The sequence below is a fragment of the Myotis nattereri genome (genome assembly GCF_964212035.1).
Source record: "Myotis nattereri genome assembly, chromosome: 4".
Lineage (NCBI taxonomy): Eukaryota > Metazoa > Chordata > Mammalia > Chiroptera > Vespertilionidae > Myotis > Myotis nattereri.
The window spans coordinates 100,108,657-100,128,268 of record NC_138079.1 but is presented as its reverse complement, the minus strand read 5'-3'; the positions used below and the strand labels follow the sequence as shown (position 1 = coordinate 100,128,268).

Sequence of the window (19,612 nt, the reverse complement as noted above, 5' to 3'; positions counted from 1 at the left end):
TGGGACCTTTCAGTCTGCAGGCCAAGGCTCCATCCACTAAGCCAAACCTGTTAGAGCTCTTTTTTTTTTCCCACTTCACAGCATTTTTTAATTTTTAGTTTATTTATTTACTTATTTTTAATATATGTTTTTTTATATTTGATTTTTTTTACAGAAAGGAAGGGAGAGGAATAGAGAGTTACAAACATCGATGAGAGAGAAACATCGATCAGCTGCCTCCTGCACACTCCCTACTGGGGATGTGACCGCAACCAAGGTACATGGCCTTGACCGGAATTGAACCTGGGACCCTTCAGTCCTCAGGCTGATGCTCCATCCATTGAGCCAAACCAGTTAGGGCTATTTTTAATATTTTTATTGATTTCAGAGAGGAAGGGAGAGGGAGAGGAAGGTAGAAACATCAATGATGAGAGAGAATCATTGATTGGCTGCCTCCTGCACATCCCCTACTGGGGATTGAGTCCTTAACCCGAGCATGTGCTCTTGATTGGAATCGAACTTGGGACCCTCTAGTCTGTAAGCCGATGCTCTATCCACTGAGCCAAACCATCCAGGGCTTTATTTATTTATATTTTAATATTTTTAAAAATTCTTCATTGTTGAAAGTATTACATATGTCTCCTTTCTCCCCCAATGACTTCTCCAAGCCCACTTCCGCCCTCTTGGTGTTGATTTATTGAGTTTTTTTCTGCTTGAGTTTTATTAATCCTCTTAGATCTGTGAATGTATAGTTTCCAACATATTTAGGATATTTTTTTAAATATATTTTATTGATTTTTTACAGAGAGGAAGGGAGAGGGATAGAGAGTTAGAAACATCGATGAGAGAGAAACATCGATCAGCTGCCTCCTGCACACACCCTACTGGGGATGTGCCCGCAACCAAGGCACATGCCCCTGACCGGAATTGAACCCGGGACCCTTGAGTCCGCAGACTGATGCTCTATCCATTGAGCCATACCGGCTAGGGATAGGATATTTGTTTTGTTTTGTTTTGTTTTTATTTTACTAAATCTTTATTGTTCAGATTATTACATTTGTTCCTCTTTTTTTTCCCCCATAGCTCCCCTCCACCCAGTTCCCACCCCACCCTCTGCCCTTACCCCCCCACTGTCCTCATCCATAGGTGCACGATTTTTGTCCAGTCTCTTCCCGTATCTCCCACACCCCTTTCCCCCCCAAGAATAGTCAGTCCATTCCCTTTCTATGTCCCTGATTCTACTATAATCAACAATTCATTCTGTTCATCAGGTTATTTATTCACTTGATTCTTAGATTCACTTGTTGATAGATGCATATTTGTTGTTCATAATTTGTATCTTTACCTTTTTCTTCTTCTTCCTCTTCTTAAAGGATACCTTTCAGCATTTCATATAATACTGATTTGGTGGTGATGAACTCCTTTAGCTTTTCCTTATCTGTGAAGCTTTTTATCTGACCTTCAAATCTGAATGATAGCTTTGCTGGATAAAGTAATCTTGGTTGTAGGTTCTTGGCATTCATCACTTTCAATATTTCTTGCCACTCCCTTCTGGCCTGCAAAGTTTCTGTTGAGAAATCAGCTGACAGTCGTATGGGTATTCCCTTGTAGGTAACTGAGTTTCTTTCTCTTGCTGCCTTTAAGATTCTCTCTTTATCTTTTGCTCTTGGCATTTTAATTATGATGTGTCTTGCTGTGGTCCTCTTTGGATTCCTTTTGTTTGGGGTTCTCTGCGCTTCCTGGAAATGTAAGTCTATTTATTTCACCAGGTAGGGGAAGTTTTCTGTCATTATTTCTTCAAATAGGTTTTCAATATCTTGCTCTCTCTCATCTTCTGGCACCCCTATAATTCTGATGTTAGTATGCTTGAAGCTGTCTCAGAGGCTCCTTACACTATCTTCGTATTTTCGGATTCTTTTTTCATTTTGCTTTTCCAGTTGGGTGTTTTTTGCTTCTTCGCATTTCAAATCTTTGCCTTGATTCTTGCGCTCTTCTGGTCTGCTGTCGGGAGTCTGTATAATATTCTTTATTTCAGTCCGTGTATGCTTAATTTCTAGTTGGTTGTTTATCACAACATCGAGAGTCTCATTAGATTTCTTGTAGATCTCAATAAGTTTATCGGCAGCTTCTAGGCAGTTCTTGAGAGACCTTAAAAGTGTGGTTCTGAACTCAATATCCTCCATTGACAATTTTTTTTTTTTAATTAAATCTTTATTGTTCAGATTATTACATTTGTTCCTCTTTTTTCCCCCCATAACTCCCCTCCTCCCAGTTCCCGCCCCACCATCCGCAATCACTCCCCACCCACTGTCCTCATCCATAGGTGCACGATTTTTGTCCAGTCTCTTCCCGCATCTCCGACACCCCTTTCCCCCCCAAGAATAGTCAGTCCATTCCCTTTCTATGTCCCTCATTCTATTATAATCACCAGTTCATTCTGTTCATCGGATTATTTATTCACTTGATTCTTAGATTCACTTGTTGATAGATGCATATTTGTTGTTCATAATTTGTATCTTTACCTTTTTCTTCCTCTTCCTCTTCTTAAAGGATACCTTTCAGCATTTCATATAATCCTGGTTTGGTGGTGATGAACTCCTTTAGCTTTTCCTTATCTGTGAAGCTCTTTATCTGACCTTCAATTCTGAATGATAGCTTTGCTGGATAAAGTAATCTTGGTTGTAGGTTCTTGGTATTCATCACTTTGAATATTTCTTGCCACTCCCTTCTGGCCTGCAAAGTTTCTGTTGAGAAATCAGCTGACAGTCGTATGGGTATTCCCTTGTAGGTAACTGAGTTTCTTTCTCTTGCTGTTTTTAAGATTCTCTCTTTATCTTTTGCTCTTGGCATTTTAATTATGATGTGTCTTGGTGTGGTCCTCTTTGGATTCCTTTTGTTTGGGGTTCTCCGCGCTTCTTGGGCCTGTAAGTCCATTTCTTTCACCAGGTGAGGGAAGTTTTCTGTCATTATTTCTTCAAATAGGTTTTTATTTATTTATTTTTTTTTTATTTTTTAAATATATTTTATTGATTTTTCACAGAGAGGAAGGGAGAGGGATAGAGAGTCAGAAACATCGATGAGAGAGAAACATCGATCAGCTGCCTCCTGCACATCCCCCAATGGGGAAGTGCCCGCAACCCAGGTACATGCCCTTGACCGGAATCGAACCCGGGACCCTTCAGTCCGCAGGCCGACGCTCTATCCACTGAGCCAAACCGGTTTCGGCCAAATAGGTTTTTAATATCTTGCTCTCTCTCATCTTCTGGCACCCCTATAATTCTGATGTTGGTATGCCTGAAGCTGTCCCAGAGGCTCCTTACACTATCCTCGCATTTTTGGATTCTTTTTTCATTTTGCTTTTCCGGTTGGGTGTTTTTTGCTTCCTCGCATTTCAAATCATTGACTTGATTCTTGCGCTCCTCTGTTCTGCTGTCGGGAGTCTGTATAATATTCTTTATTTCAGTCAGTGTATGCTTAATTTCTAGTTGGTTCCCCAATATAACATCAAGGGTCTCATTAGTTTTCTTGTAGATCTCATTAAGTTTATCGGCGGCTTCTAAACAGTTCTTGAGAGACCTTAAAAGTGTGGTTCTGAACTCTAGATCTTCCATTGACAATTTTGTCCTGTTTCTTTGTCTCCGCATTTTGTTATGCTTCCTTGGTGCACCCCCTAGTGGTCTTTGTGCGCAGTCTTATAGTTAAACCTTGTAGCTAATTCCAGGGAGGGTTTGACCTCCAGGCCAAGTGGCTATGAGAATCAGCTGTGTCAGCAGTGAGAGAACTTCTGTCCTCTAGGGAGGTGCTAATCTAGCCTTTGCCTGAGGCTATCCAGCAAATGCCTGTGTGCAGGGCTTGGGCGGGGCGGGTCGCACAGGATCAACAGGGTGGGCCGGAGAGAGCAGTGATGGCGGCTCTCAGTCCTGTCCCCAGGGGCTCTGCCTCTCTGAGTCCCAGCACCCACTGCAAAGCTTGGAGAGAAAGCTGCACTCGCTCTGACCGAAGCCAGGCAGTCCCGCTTCTCCCGTTTGAGTCTGGGTCCCTAAAGACTCGCCCGGATCTGGAGCTCAGAGTCTGCGACTCCCTCCCAATTGAAAACGCCAACCGCGCCCTCCGCCGCCAGCCCGCTCTGCGCGCGCACTCCGCACCTCAGAATTTGACTTCAGCGCTGCGCCTCCTCTGAGTGTCCGTATGCGTTTCTCTTTCCTCCTAGTTGTAGGACTTCCATTCAGCCAGCGTTCCAGTGGTTTTGGGTGATGTCCGTTCTGTCTTTTAGTTTCACTTTTGAAGTAGTTGTTCAAAGCAGCAAACTCCGGCGTTAACCTATGCCGCCATCTTGGTTCTCTCTCCCTCCATTGACAATTTTGTCCTGTTTCTTTGTCTCCGCATTTTTTATGCTTTCTTGGTGCACCCCCTAGTGGTCTTTGTGCGCAGTCTTGTTGTAGTTAAGACTTGATTGTTGTAGTTAATACTAGGGGGATTTGACCTCCAGGCCAACTGACTGTGAGAATCAGCTGTGTCTGCAGTGGGAAAACTTCTGTCCTCTGGGGAGGTGCTAATCTAGCCTTTGCCTGAGGCTTTCTGGCAAATGGCTCTGCGCAGGGCTTGGGCAGGGCGGGTCGCTCGGGATCAACAGGGCGGGTGGAGGGAGCAGTTATGGCTGCTCTCAGTCCCGTCCCAGAGGCTCTGCCTCTCAGAGTCCCAGCAACCACTGCAAACCTTGGAGAGAAAGCTGCCCTCGCGTTCCGACCGATGCCAGACAGTCCCGCTTTTCCCGTTTGAGTCTGGGTCCCTAGAGACTCGCCTGGAACTGGAGCTCAGAATCTGAGACTCCCTCCCGATTGAAAACGACAACCGCACCCTCAGCCACGAGCCCGCTCCGCACACACCTCCGCACCTTTGTATTTTCCGCACTGCGCCTCCTCTGAGTCTCGGTATGCTGTTCTCTTTCCTTCTAGTTGAAGAATTTCCCCTCAGTCAGCCTTCCTGTGGTTCTGAGCAATGTCCTTTCCGTCTTTTAGTTGTATTTTTGAAGTGGTTGTTCGAGGCAGCAAACTCCAGTGTTTACCTATGCTGCCATCTTGGTTTCCCGCCGAGTTTATTATTATCGGATATTTTTTTTCTTATTTTTTTCAGACGTTGTTTCTGTCTCTCTATTGCTTTTCTTTTTTTGGGCCTCTATCATGCACATCGGATTACTTGATAATGTCTGGTGCTTTCCCCTCCCCCGCCCTGTGCTTTATTTGAATAGCTTCATTTTCTGTCTTTGAACTCTGATCTTTTCTTTTTCAGTGTTTATCTGATGTTAATCCGATAATGTGTATGTTTTCATTTCAGATATTGTTTATTTCATCTGCAGAAGTTCTGAGATTTGGGTTTATACCTTCCATGATCTCATCAAGCTCTACCTTCCTAATGTATGAAGCATATATATAATATCTATTCTATTGTCCTTGTCTGCTGGTTCCTCTATCTCTGTTATTTTTAGGTCAGTTCCTATTCATTGATTTTTTTTTTTGATTTTTTAAAAATATATTTCTTTATTGATTTCAGAGAGGAAGGGAGAAGGAGAGAGAGATGGAAACATCAGTGATGAGAGAGAATCATTGATCGGCTGCCTCCTGCACGCTCCCTACTGGGGATCAAGCCCGAAACCCAGGCATGTGCCCTTGGCCGGAATCAAACCTGGGACCCCTCAGTCCACAGGCTGACACTCCACTGAGCCAAGTTGGTTAGGGCTCATTGATTTTTCTTATAGTCATGGTTCATATTTTATCATTTTTGCACCCTTCACTGCTTGCTTGTAATACTGGAACATTCGTCCTTTGTCAGCTAGCCTGGTGATAATCTCTCCAGTGGAGGGTGCTGGAAGAGGAAATCCTCTTTTCCTGGTTCTGTGTGCTTTGCTTATTGCTGTTCTGTGATGTGGACTAACATGTTGGACACATAGGGGTGCTCGCCTCTCGTGAGTTTCCATGGCACTTTCTCTGGCGGCTTCCCAGCTACAAATTCAGCAGCACTCTCACAGATGCCGGTGGTGAGGCTATTTATATATCTGGAAGGGGACAAGGCACTGCCAGGCAAGTTCCATGGGAACCCCAGCTGGCCTCCTGGTAGCTTTCTGGTTAGGTCATCAGTACCTCCAGCCTGGTGGCATCCTAGCACTCTGCAGACAGCTTCCCAGCTAATTGTGTTAGCATCCTAGCAGGTGGTTATTACCCCTGGCCTTAGTCTAGAGCAGCCGTGGGCAAACTACAGCCCGCGGGCCGGATCCGGCCCGTTTGAAGTGAATAAAACTAAAAAAAAAAAGACTGTACCCTTTTATGTAATGATGTTTACTTTGAGTTTATATTAGTTCACACAAACACTCCATCCATGCTTTTGTTCCGGCCCTCCGGTCCAGTTTAAGAACCCATTGTGGCCCTCGAGTCGAAAAGTTTGCCCACCCCTGGTCTAGAGAGTCTATTGAATTTCCATCCAGTGGGCTGTGACCACCATCTCCCAGGTTGGAATCCTTCTCTTGGGTACCTCTCTTCACCCTACGGCCGTGGTCGGCAAACTGCGGCTCGCGAGCCACATGCGGCTCTTTGGCCCCTTGAGTGTGGCTCTTCCTAAGCCTTAGGAGTACCCTAATTAAGTTAATAACAATGTACCTACCTATATAGCTTGAGTTTAAAAAATTTGGCTCTCAAAAGAAATTTCAATCGTTGTACTGTTGATATTTGGCTCTGTTGACTAGTGAGTTTGCCGACCACTGCCCTAGGGTATTCTGTACAATTTTCTTTTGTTCCCTTTTAGTTAATTCCCTATAAATAGCTAATAATTCTTTGTATTAACTTCCGTTGTTTAAAATACCATGTGATTTCTGTAGCCTGGCTGAGCCCTGATAGACCTTACGGGATACTGAATATTGTGAATTTATGTTGTTGGTTGCTGGGTTTTGTTATATTTCTTCAAATAGTGTGAACCTTGGTCTGGCGTGCAGTTAAGTTCCTTGGCATCAGTTGGTTCTGAGCTGTGTTAGCGTGGGTGCAGAGCTGCCTTTGGTCTGTGGCTAATTGAGCCCCATTGTGAAGGAGGATGCCCTTCTAAGGATTCCACCCAATATCCTGTGAATTAGAGGACTTTCCACAGGGCTGGGGAACACAAAATATTCCCACCGCGCTATGAGCTGGGGATTATTCTGTCTGCTCATTTCCAGGGATTCTTGCCTGGGCCTCCTCCGTAGTTTCTCTCACACAGGTACAGACCTGTCCTCGGCCGAAGACTCAAGGGACCCTCTGCAGATCCTGGAGCTCTGTTGTCTGTGCATCCCCATCCCCTAACACATGCATTCTAGCTACCTGGGCCTCCCTGACCTCCTAACTCTCCTTCCAGGAGATGGCCAGGTCTGAGTTTTCCCTCCTTACACTGTAGCCTGGAAACCACCTCGACCGTAGCTGGTACGGTCATAGGGCTCAGTCTCACGGTTTCCATTCTCTTGGGGAATCACTGTTCTGCACTGGTGTCCAGGGACTAAAAAAAAAAGTATCATTTCTTGTCCAGTTTTCTCATTGTTCAGGGTTCCTTTTACTCTAAAATGAGTTCATACCTGGCTGGCGTGGCTCGGTGGTTGAGCGTTGACCTATGGGCCAGGAGGTCACAGTTTGATTCCCGGTTGGGGCACACCCCCAGTGTGGGCGTGTGGGAAGCAGCTGGTCAATGATTCTCTCTCATCATTGGTATTTCTATCTCTTCCTCTCCCTTCCTCTCTGAAATCAATAAAAATATATTTTTAAAAATAAAATGAGTTCATAAACAAATGATCAAAACATGGAACAGCCTGTCAGGAATTTGATGATGTTTTAGAACAGGTGGTGCCTTCTGGCTAATATGACTGACATTAACACCCCCTTTTTTCTTTTATTAACCAGTCACTGTATGAATTGGAACAGCAAGACGGCACAGCAAGATCATGTTTTACCAGCTTCAATGGCTGTCATTGGTGGGCTGAGGTACCTGTGAGGATTAGTGCCTTCTCACAGGAGCCCAAGTGAGGAAAGGAACAGAGCACCCATGCACTGCTTCCATGGCCCACCAGGACCCCAGCAGCCTTCGGACGACGGGGAGCTGGACCAACAAGACCCCTACCTCTAGCCATTCTGCCTGGGTCAGAGGACCAGGATGGAGAGCACTGGGCTGGATTCATCGCTGGCTTCCTGCGGCCATCTCTGCCTCTGCGTGAGGCCTGTCCATGGCTGTAGCTGGGTTGAAGTGGCTGGTGGTGCCAGTGCTGCCCTCCTGCACCTCCATGCTTGGGGCAGCTGTGTTTCCGTGCGGCCCACCCAGAGCCTGGGAAGTCAGCCTCACAAGGTGAGTGGAGTGTAGACGTGGCGTGAGAACCAGTGCTGCTCCCCACAGCCTGGAGCTTGCCATTCCCAGGAGGCCAAAGTCTGTAGCTGCCTTTCCTGGTCTCCTCCTAGGGGCACCTTCTTGTTTCCACAGCTGGGACTCTGCATCTCAGGCCCCTCCCGGGGGCAGTGCCCAGACCTCTGGGTGGAGAGTGGAGGCAAGGCCCTGTGTCCGCCCACCATCGGGCCCCGCATAAGCAGGGTAGGACAAGTGCAGCATCTCTCGCTGACGGCAGGCCTGACGAGGTGACTGTTAGGGGAAGGCTGAGGCACTGGGGGAGGATGGTTCAATAGAAGCCTTTCTCCTCATACACCTGAGCCCCCTACAAGCTCTCACTGTGCATCGCCCGTCCCCCAAGAGAAGAATTTAGCTGTAGGACTGTTACAGCTTGTGGTTTCTCATGGTGGTGCAGGAGAAGCACCCAGGGGCGTGTCCTCCCCACTGGTAGAGCCACATCACCTCTGTCCTGCAGTCTGAGGTGCAAGGATACTGAGAGCATGGAAGGTGAGCAGAGGGGTGGGGAATAGTGGGATGTGGGGAAGACACTAGGAGCAGCCCTTCCCAGCTGGCTCATTCAGAAAGGCGTGGGCAGAGTTGGAAAAGATGCCCACTTTTGGGACTCAGGCGTGAGGTTCCGTGGCGAGAGCTGTGGTGGCCTCTGTGTTGTGGGGCAGCACCGTCACACAGGTATCAGCCCCGGGGGCCATTTGCCCACATGACAGTCCTACTGTGCTTGGGCACAGGCGGTCCCCTTCTCTCAGTGGAGATAAGCCCACGCCAGCTGTGCTCTGGGCCCTGCTCTCTGGCAGTCCTCAGCCTTTCCTCTGGGATCTCCATGACAGAGCAGAGTCGTTCTGAGCTCTGCTTTCTGGCCAGGTCTTGAGTGTTGCTCTGAAGGCTCCTTAGTCCATGGAGAGCGTCCCTCCCTCCCCATTAGGAGCTGTAACTTTAGGGCTCCCTTATCTCCCATGCCTCTGTCCTGTCAGGATTTGGGACATGGAGGCTGAGGAGAATGGCCCAGTGGCAGAAGCCTGTCCCTTCAGTCATTCATCAGAGAGGACCCAGTCAGCTCTGCTCTGTGAGATGCTCACACTTAACTGAGACAACCAGCGCAGCTGAAGAGGGTGCAGTTTTCTCAGAAACCGTCATTACCCACCTGAAGCCATCACTGACCGTTTGGCTGAGGGGCAGGGTCCCCAGAAAGGATGCAGCCCTTGTGCAGGCAGTCACAGACCCCCAGGCTTCTCCTCCAGGAGCGAGGCAATAGCCCTGAGCCGAGGATGGGTGCTCTGTTCCCGGAGGAGTGTGGGCTGAACTTCTGACGTGTAGAATTGCCGTGCCGTGGCACTGTGCCGTGTCACTTCTAGGACTGGGCTAATGAGGGCAGATAGCGTAGGGCTCAGATGAGCATACGGAGGCCTTCAATCCTGGAGGTTCTCGGTTGGGCAGAGGGGGATGGGCTGTGCCCCATCTGGCTTCCTCATTGGCCACATGCCTCTGTGTGGGACATTGGTAGCTCGGAGATGTCCACGTGGCCAATGCTAGTTGGACCAGCTTGCCTGGTTATCAGCCCACATCCCTCCCAACTCTCCAGTTTAGCGATTCATTCCCGGTGATGAAAACAGACTGCTTCTGGCTGTGGAGCAGCTTGCAGTAGACCACTGCCTGCTGAGGACTCAGAGAGCTGGCCATAACGCAGAAGGCACCAGCCTGAAGGTCTGCAGAGTCCCTCCAGCAGCACGACTCAGAGGGGAGCTCAAGGAGGTAAGCCTACTTCCTGCACTGGCTTTCCCCCTCGGGCTGGGTAAGGTGGCTGCCAAGAGGCAGAGAAGCTGGAGGAGCTCCACACAAGTGTGCAGGGCTGGGAAGCCCAAGCTGGGAGTGTGGGCCTGCTGAGGAGTCAGGAGCTGAGCGCCAGGATTCCTGCGAGGAAGGTGGCCAAAGAAGTGGTTGGCAGCAGCAGTTTTCTCTCAAGGCTTTTGCTGGTGAGATTGCTCAGGTAAGAGAAGCAGAGTGCCGACACGCAGAGCAGGATTTTCGGCAGTTTCATGGTGCTGGGAATTGTTCAGGACGTGTCCGAGAGTAATGACCCTAAGAAATATGCCAGACTCTCAGCGGGGATTTGGGGGTGGCACTCTGGGAGTGGGGGCAAGCCACAGGAAGATTGGACTTCATAAGGACTGCGGACAAGCTGTTTCAGCTGAGCCCCCGATTGAACTATGGCAGCCTGTCCCTCTGTTGCCCATCCAGGAGGGAGACATCATCTTGACTCGCCACCATTCTGACAGACACAGTGCCTGACAGTCAGGTTACTAGGCAACTGAGAAACAGGACGGGGCGCGGCAGTGATAGGCCCACCAGAGATGAAGATATTGGAACAGTCAGACATGGACTTCAAAATAACTGATTAGCACAATAAAGTAAATACAGAAAATGAAGAGTTTACAGAGAACTGGATGCATAAAACATTAAAATTCTAAAGCAAAGGTGCAGTGACAGATGCTGTGTTGCCCTCAAAGCTGAGTGAGCGCGGAGGAGTAAGGAGAATTCCCGCGTTTGCTGCAGTGACCTCATCAGCCTGCTGAGATGGCAGTGCAAGGCAGTCCACAGGGTGAACATTCAACTTCCACCTGAAGTAAATCGATTTTGTATATAAGGAATTTGTCTTACAAAATCGTAGCTGAAGAGATGTATGACATATTTGGGAAATATGGACCTATTTGTCTAATCAGAATGGGGAACACACCTGAAACTAGGGGAACAGTTCATGTGGTCTATGAAGACATCTTTTTTTTTAACTTCTCACCTGAGGATATGTTTTTATTGATTTTAGAAAAAGAAGGAGGTAGAGGGAATTGGGGGGGGGGGTGCGAGAGAGAGAAAAACATCCATGTGAGAGAAACATCAATCAGTTGCCTCCCGTGCATGCTCCTACCAGGGATCAGACCCGAAACCCTTTGGTTCACTGGACCAAGCAGCTGAGCCACACTGGCCAGGGCTGTGAAGGTACCTTTGATGCCAAGAACACATGTGATCACCTGTCAGGATGTGTTTGTAAGAACCTGTGGTTTGTACTGTAATTGCCAACAGGGCATTTTAGAAGATAGACACAAAGGAGGAACAGTTGAAGCTTTTCAAAGAAAATACGGCATCAACACAGATCTACCAAAGTAAACATTTTCTGCATTTTCATTTTTTACTGAAACCCCATAAATCACCACCACTACTCTTTTCGATTTTTACTTAATATTGTGATTTCTTATTTGAGGTTCAAAATGACCTGCTTGAAACTTTGATACATGTTAGAATGTGGTTGTTAGTAAACTTGTAGCTTTTTGTAAAACATGTCAGTGTTAGCTTCTTGAGAGCAGGGAGCTATTTGTATTTATTTTTTTAAAAAATTCTTTATTGTTGAAAGTGTTACATATCCCCCCCCCCACCCCCACTGACTCCCTCCAGCCTGCCCCCGCCTCAGGCCCTTACCCCCCCCCCATTGTCTGTCCGTGGGCCTTGCTATTTGTGTTCTTAATGCCTCCAGGGTGCAATCTAGTGCTTTAGGGGGTTGTCATTTATTGAATGTCTATTAATAATGAAATTTTTATAGTAACTCCGTGAAGGTAGACATCTCCATTTTGCAGATAAGGATACCAAAGCTCATCGTGTTGGTTGAATGAATAAAGTGCTTACATTAAAAAAAAATAGGAGTGGCTTCTTTGCCTCTTTGCACCACCCAGACACTGCACAGGCCACTGGCACCATGAAGATCTGGACTTCGGAGCACATCTTGGACCAGCCATGGGAAAGTGTTACAACAGCTGCAATGCAGAAATACCCAAACCCTGTGAACCCACGCATGGTTGGAGTTGGTGTGTTGGACAGACATATAGATCCTTCTGGAAAGTTGCAGAGCCATAGACTTCTCAGCACAGAGTGGGGACTGCCTTTCATTGTGAATCTCTTATTGGTGCAGTGAGAACCAAAACACAAAATACGTGAAAGAACATTCTGTCGTAGATCCTGTAAAACAATGGAACGTAAATCCAGTAACATATCATTTATAAATAAATATGCTTTCAGTAGATGAGAGACTTACATATAAGCTACACCCTCAGGACCCAGAAAAAACTGTTTTGACGCAAGACCCCAAAATCACCATGAAAGGAGTCAGTCTCAGTAGTTATCTCAAAGGATTGATGGCAAGTACGATATCTTCAAATGCCAATAAAGAACTGCATAGAGTGCCAGGAGAGAATGGTTGAAGCCGGGGACCGGATCTTCCAGGATTTTAATTTAACTCTGGTTTAGAGCTTGTATAGGATTTTGGTTTAAAATATGGACATAAAAAGAGCATTTGACCTCACCCCCAAAAGGGGGACTGTTGTAATCATGAAATAAATGAAACATCACTGTCATTTGTAGATTCTTTTGAGAACACCTTTTGCATATAGTAAAATAAAAATCAGTTTATACACCAAAAAAAATTACAATTCAGTAGGTGGATTTAATAGGAGTTAGAGGCAGCTGAAGAGGGGCTCAGTGAACTGGAAGACAGGTGAACAGTAAATATTCATAAATAATAAATAGCAAATGCCAGTGCAACCAGCTGGCACTACCTGATGAGCTTCCTTGTCCTGGCCCTTCAGGTCCTGCTTTTCCCCTCTGTAGAACTTCAGCCCTGGGTGGAAAGGGGGTGCTGTGAGAGGGCTTTTTGTGTGTGGGAGAGACGGGGCGGGGGAGGGGCGCCTGGAAACTTGGAGAACGTTTTCCACAGCAACCTTGTGGGAAACATTACTGGCACATTGGGAGTCCAGTCAGTAGAGTTCTGTGGCGAATGGAAATCTCTGAGAGCCTTGAGATTATCAGGAACACGAGCACGTTTGTGCTCATGGACTAAAGCTAAAGGTGCACTGACTTCTCCGACGTAACCTGAGAAAATGCCTTTGCGCCTCCTGGATGTGGAGCACAGAAAAGTAGCGCTGAGGGGCAGGGTGATCAGGGAGCCAGTAGAGGCTTGTCTGTGACGTGCAAAGGGGGCGCCTAGGTCGTTCAGGCCTCATGTCCCGTGGGACCCGAGTGCCGCCTGTTCCCCTGACGTCTGGGCACAGGCCTGGCGGGTGAGGAAGCAGGGCTGCTGCTGAGCGTGACTGTGAAGCTGTTTTGGATGGTAGCAGTGCAGACGTCTGTTCTGAGAAATTTTCCATCCTGGGTTAATGGTTTCTTTATAACGAGGGCTGGTGACTTGTGGCTGGACCAAGGCCAGTGTGCTGAGTTGAGAGATGACTGCTGACCCGAACAGGTTGATTGACATGGATTAAAGCAATGTCACAGCAAACAGGTCAGCCCTTTATCTGTAGTAAAGGATAGAAGCCCCTTTGCCCTCTAAAATGCTGTCTGTGGGGTTAACAAACATGCCTTCTGAGGGGAGGGGAAAGGAGTGATCCTGGGTGGAGCCTGACTGAGGCGGGTGGGGCATGCTTATGGGGCCACGGTAGCCATCAGCTCCTGGGAGCTTCTGGTCGGTTCAAGCCGGAGCCCAGAAGCCACTTGGATGCCTCGCAGTGTCCCTCGTGCTCAGGACGGGAGGCTGTGCTGGGTTCCCTGAGGCGGGTCCACAAGGAAGGGAAGTTCTCTCTCTGTAGTCAGGAGGGTTCCCCGGGAAGGTGGGGAGCAGGAGGCAAGTGCATAACCCCACTGCCTCCAGCTTTGTCTGTGGAGTGCCTCCTGCACTGTAGGCACTGTGTTAGGCGTGGGCAGTTTCATGGAGAAGGTGGACAGGTCTCTGCTCCTGTGGGGCTTGTGTTCTATCTAGTCCAGTACAGTGGGGCCTTGACTTACGAGTGTCCCGACTAACGAGTTTTTTGAGATACCAGCTGTCTCTCCGCAGATTTTTTGCTTTGAGTTGACAGAGTAATTTAACGAGCTCCTTAACGAGCTCGGTCTCAGAACGAATTAAACTCGTAAGTCAAGGGCCCACTGTATGTTGGTGCTCAGTGTGCTGAGTTGAGACCTTAAATTAGTATAAACAAGTAAGAGCAAACACATTGAAACAAAGAAGTGATAAGGGTCATGAGAAATGACACTGGGAGCATGTGGGTGGGGAGAACAGCCTCCCTGAACAAGTGACATTTGAGCTGAAATGGGAATGACATGGTGGCCCTGGTCCTGGCCCTCCAGGCAGAGTGGAGGCCCTGAGCTAGAATCACTCAGGTCTTGGTAAGCACGTCTTTCATCTGAAGGACAGTGAGGACAGATGGCAGTTTTTGAGCAGGGGAGTAACATGATGTGATTGCACGTTCACAAGATGTGCCGGGTGCGTGTGCTCAGGGAAGGCCGGTGTGGTGGCTGCAGAACCGGGGGAGTGCAGACTCGGGATGCATTTGGGACAGGGCTCAGGGAGCGCGGGGACACAGATTCGGGCATCTGAGCGTCTGGATGGAGGCTGGGCCGTAGTGGGAGTGCAGCCAGGGACTCGGCTGAAGTCTGGTTCTGCCGCCGCAAGTTCATGAACATGTGGGGAGTTGTCCCAGCTGCAGCTAGAATTAGGGGCGAGTCCGGAGTATTTCCTGAGCAGGTGGGAAAACTGACCCTCAGGACTTGACAGCTGATCATTATCTATCTAATCTATCTATCTATCCACAATGCCTGACAGTTTGAAATCTTTCTTATCCTCCACTCCATTTTGCCACCAATCCCTGTCCTAAAGCTACAGTTCTCCCCACCTCACCATCCCTTCTGCTCTGCCCGCCCTTGTTCCTTTCCTTACCACAAGCCAACCTGCTCGCCTTCCCTCCTCCTAAGCCCATCCCTGCACCTCACAGTGACCAGAGACTCTTTCTAACTTGCAAAACTGGGTATTTAAAGCATTTTGAGTGATTTCATTTTTGACATTAACTTTGTTATTTTTAATGATACATTGTATTCAGTTGCGTGGTTTGTAAAATTTTTGATTCCTAAAAATTTTTTTAATTAAAAATTTCAACATATTCAAAAGTAGAGACTAGTATAAAGAACCTTCATGTACTCACTACCCAGCTTTAGGGCCAACATTTTGAAGCAAATCCCAGACATTGTATCATTTTATCCTTAAATATTTCAGTGTGACTTTGAAGTCTAAGGATCATTGAAAGCATAACCAGAGTGACATTACCAAACCCAACAATCTAATAATTTCATTGCTTACCAGTGTTTTAATTTCCCTGATTACATCTTTTTTTAAAATATATATTTTATTGATTTTTCACAGGGAGGAAGGGAGAGGGATAGAGATAGAAACATCGATGAGAGAGAAACATCGATCAGTTGCCTCCTGCACATCTCCCACTGGGGATGTGCCCGCAACCCAGGCACATGCCCTTGACCGGAATCGAACCTGGGACCTTTCAGTCTGCAGGCTGACGCTCTATCCACTGAGCCAAACCGGTTAGGGCTCCCTGATTACATCTTAAATGATTTGTTAAGCAACAGGTTTTTCTAAATGTTCAAATAAACTGTTTTATAGGATCCTGACGAGGATGACGCACTGCACTTAGTGATATATTTCAAGTTTCTTTTAAATCTGTTACTTCCTCCTCTCTTCTTCTCACTCTTTTTCCTCCCCTTAAAATGTGTTGGTGAGACCACCCTTGGTTCTGTAGTTTCCCGCAGGATGGATTGTGCTGTGGACCCAAAATGCTGGTGACCATGAACTTCTGCCCCTAGAGTTTGATCAGATTCAAGATGGCCTTGGCAGGTTTCTTCCTACGTGCTGTGGTTTTCTCTGACCTGGAGGCTGGTTGTAGCCAGTGATAATCGGAGCCTACATGAAGGGCTGCCAATTGTGGAGTCTGAAATTCTAGCATCCTCCCTCATTGTTAAGCTGTAGGACTCCTCCATAGAGAGAAATTTGTCTCAGTTCTGCCATGTACATTCTTGGACTTTGTTTGCCAGTTAGTAGAATAACAAATTGGCTCCCTTGGTGACCGGTGAGTTTTTTACATCAGTACGAACTCGCATGCATAAATATAATTGAGATGTGTAATCTATTAAAATTTGTAGACTTGAAATTATTCATCTCAATAGCAGTTTGTAGACTTGAAAATTTCTTTGTGACAAGATATATAGTGTGTTGTAAATAATGAAGGCCATAAAAGAAGGTATATCAGTATAGTAAGATATATGATTTAGTAATGCAGGCACACCCCTTATGTATGTTAAATTCCAAAAATTCTTAGTTCAGAGCACCTCTACTTAAGGTTCAGTATTTTAAGGGACCTTAGGCCCAAAGAAATACCTAAGTTTTATTTATTAGATAAGTCCACACAACATAGTAATTATGTCCTAGCTATTGACAGTAGACATTTGGAAAAGTAATACACATCAATTTAAAGAAAAAAGATTCTTCATTTCATTTTGTAAGTAACCACTACTACTTACAAAGGGGATGTGTGTGCCTGTCAGGTTTTTCTTGAATCTTAGTATCATATCGATTTGAATATGTCACCCTTTTTCCTGTTCTACACTGATTTCACACAGTATTTGCTTTTTCAGTAACTGCCAGAAACCTAGTTTTGCAGAAAGATGAAATCAGGGAAGGATGTAGCAAGGTATGTTGAAACCATGAGGTGTCCAAGTGTTGAGAGTCACTGTCCCTCTCAAAAGTAAAATGTGTCCTGTGGTACCTTGGCCACTTTTGGGAACCAGAGCTCTGTGCCCCACCCTGTCCCTCTGGACCTGTGGTGTCCCTCTCCCCTGCGCCACACATTGCCCCACAGCTCTCAGGGATGGGTCACATGTCGGGTTTCCTTTCCATTTGTTCCCAGCCTCAGTGCTTAGAGGATGTTTTTCTTTATCCTTTGATTTCAGCCACATCAGAGCTCAAGACTGGCCAACTCATTGTGATGCGCTGTTTCCCCTACCTGTACTGGAGCCTGTTTAACCAAAAGGGGGGCAGACTCTCAGGGTTAATGTAAAAACAGCTCACCCTGGTCAGAGAAATGCTCTTGTCAGTGCCCATTGCCCTGCTGATGTAACGTTCCTTCCCTGGCAGCCCTCTGCATTTCCAGTGTGGGGCCCGGTACAGGTGGAGTGTACCCCTGACTCCTGCCATCGGTGTTGGGCTTGGCCCTGTTGCTGGTTAAGACCAAGAAAATGTGGGAAGAAATGACAGTGTGCAGATTCCAAGCTGAAGCATCGTGTGTTTCTCTCCCCCATGGGAATCTTCTGTTAGATGAGCACGCCCTGGGTAGCTGCAGCCCCGTTAGCCTGGACCCAGAAGTGGCCCAGAGCCCTCCCAGCTGACCTGTGGCCTAGGAGTGAGGGAGAATGGCATGTTGTTGCACCCATTGAACTTTGGGGCTGCTTGTTAGACAGCGACAGCTGACGGGTGGAAGCAGAAGAGAGATCCACGAGAGAAAGATAAGTGATGGAGACACTGAGAGGGTGTGTTCTTAGGGATGGACGGATTTTTAAGGAGACGTGAAATGATTCTTCTGTGGAGCAGTGTTATAGCCATTGATCCTTAAGATAATCCTAAGAGGAAAGCAGTGGTTTTATCCCTTTTTATACATGAAGATTATTGAGGCTCAAAGTAGTTGAAGGTGCATTGGATGAGCCTGTTCCAGGCCCCAAATCCCCGACTCCCCTGGGCCGGGCTCTTCCCCAGGCTGTGCTGCCTCTCAGGCAGGCCCAACTCTAGGAGGGCAGCCGGCATGGCAACAGAGCTGGGCACTTCGTACCAGTGGGGCCTTTCTTCTGTGTGTTGGGGAGGGGGCAGGTCTGTAGCTGGGAGCTCCCCACAGCAGAAGGGGTAGCATTTGGTTCAGAGGACAGGGGAGCCGACAGACAGGTGCCTGTGTCCCATGTGCTGAGAACTGCAGGGGCCGGGTACCCCTAGTGTGAACCACAGCCATACCACCTGTGGCGTGTTCTGTGTCTGGCCAAATGCTGGACCAGGGGCCCCATTTAGTTTTGCTCACACTCTCTCTTCAAAGAGTCTGGCAAGTGTGTCCAGGAAAGAAACTCATGGAAGAAAGTGATGTAGGCCGATGTCTTGCTTGGTTGACATGTGGATTTTGAGATGCTTAAAGCTATCCCAGCCCTGACAGGTGTGGCTCAGCTGGTTAGAGCGCTGTCCCATATACCAAAAGGTTGCGGGTTTGAGCCCTGGTCAGGGCACATGCGGAAGGCAACCAATTGGTTCTCTCTCACATTGATGCTTCTCTCTCTGTCTTTCCCTTGCCCTCTCTCTAAAGTCAATAAGCATGTCCTTGGGTGACGATTGAAAAAAGAGAAAAAAGAAAGCTGTCCCAGCCTCAGGGATGAGAACAGGAGACTTCAGCAATCAAACCTTCGCAAAAGACTGCAGTGGGGCTCCTGGAAGCTTGAGGACCAGGCCACCTGATTTCATCTAGAGGCACCTTATCAAGGGACACATGAGCTGACTGGCATTCCTGCTGACAGCCAGAGCCTTCCATCAGCATGTTTTCATTACTTCAGAGGGTCTGGTCTTGAGACGCTAATTTACCAAATGAACTCTTCTCAATCCCCGCTGTGTCCCCTGCTTCATGACCAGCTGGCCTGATCTGCGGCACTGTTGTGACTTAGGCCTTGGTCCCTATCGACTGCTGCTCTCAAGCCCCCTTGCTCCCAAACTCTAGCCCCGTGCAGCCCTACACCCACCATGGCAACAGAGCAGCAAGACCCTTCCATCCCAGGGAGGGACCCTCCCCTCCCCACATGGCACCCCAAAAAGTATCCATGTCCCGATTCCTGGAACCTGTGAACCTGGAAGCTGAAGCTCACATGGCAAAACAGGACTTTGCAGATGTGATTAAAGATCTTGAGATGGGGAGATGGTCCTGGATTATCTGGGAGGACCTTAAATTCAGTCACCCGTATCTTTATGAGAGGGGGCGGTACAAAGATGGAGGCAGAGGTTGGAGCTGTGGCCACAGCCAGGACACCAGGCGTCCCAGAAGCTGAAGAGGCAGAAAGGACCCTCCCACAGAGCGTGCGGCCCTGGAACACCTGGATTTCAGTTCAGCGAGATGGGTTTTGGACTCTGTCCTCTAAAACTGTTAGAGAATAAGTTTTATTTATAAGCCACCAAGTTTGTGACTACAAATGGGAAACGACTGGACCCAAGGCCTGTGGTGAACCCTCACAGATACTGCCTACCAGTGTCCTTGTGACGCGAGACACCTGCGCCTGGAACACGGGCTGTCTTCCTCAAGGCGCTCTACTGCCTCGCTGGCAACCGAGGTGGGCC

At 47.6% G+C, this 19,612-nt stretch overlaps 1 protein-coding gene and 1 pseudogene across 2 annotated transcripts in view; both read left to right on the top strand.

Moving 5' to 3' along the window:
* Positions 1-19,612, top strand: part of DNASE1 (deoxyribonuclease 1) — a 47,800-nt gene that overhangs the window by 23,840 nt on the left and 4,348 nt on the right. The window contains exons 2-4 of the mRNA XM_081089227.1: positions 7,890-8,328; positions 9,962-10,131; positions 18,597-19,605. The gene's annotated coding sequence lies outside the window, so the exon portion shown is untranslated. The remainder of the gene's footprint in view (positions 1-7,889; positions 8,329-9,961; positions 10,132-18,596; positions 19,606-19,612) is intronic.
* Positions 12,125-12,717, top strand: LOC308517798 (PRELI domain containing protein 3B-like; annotated as a pseudogene). Its single transcript has one exon. The product of its transcript is annotated as a PRELI domain containing protein 3B-like (transcript).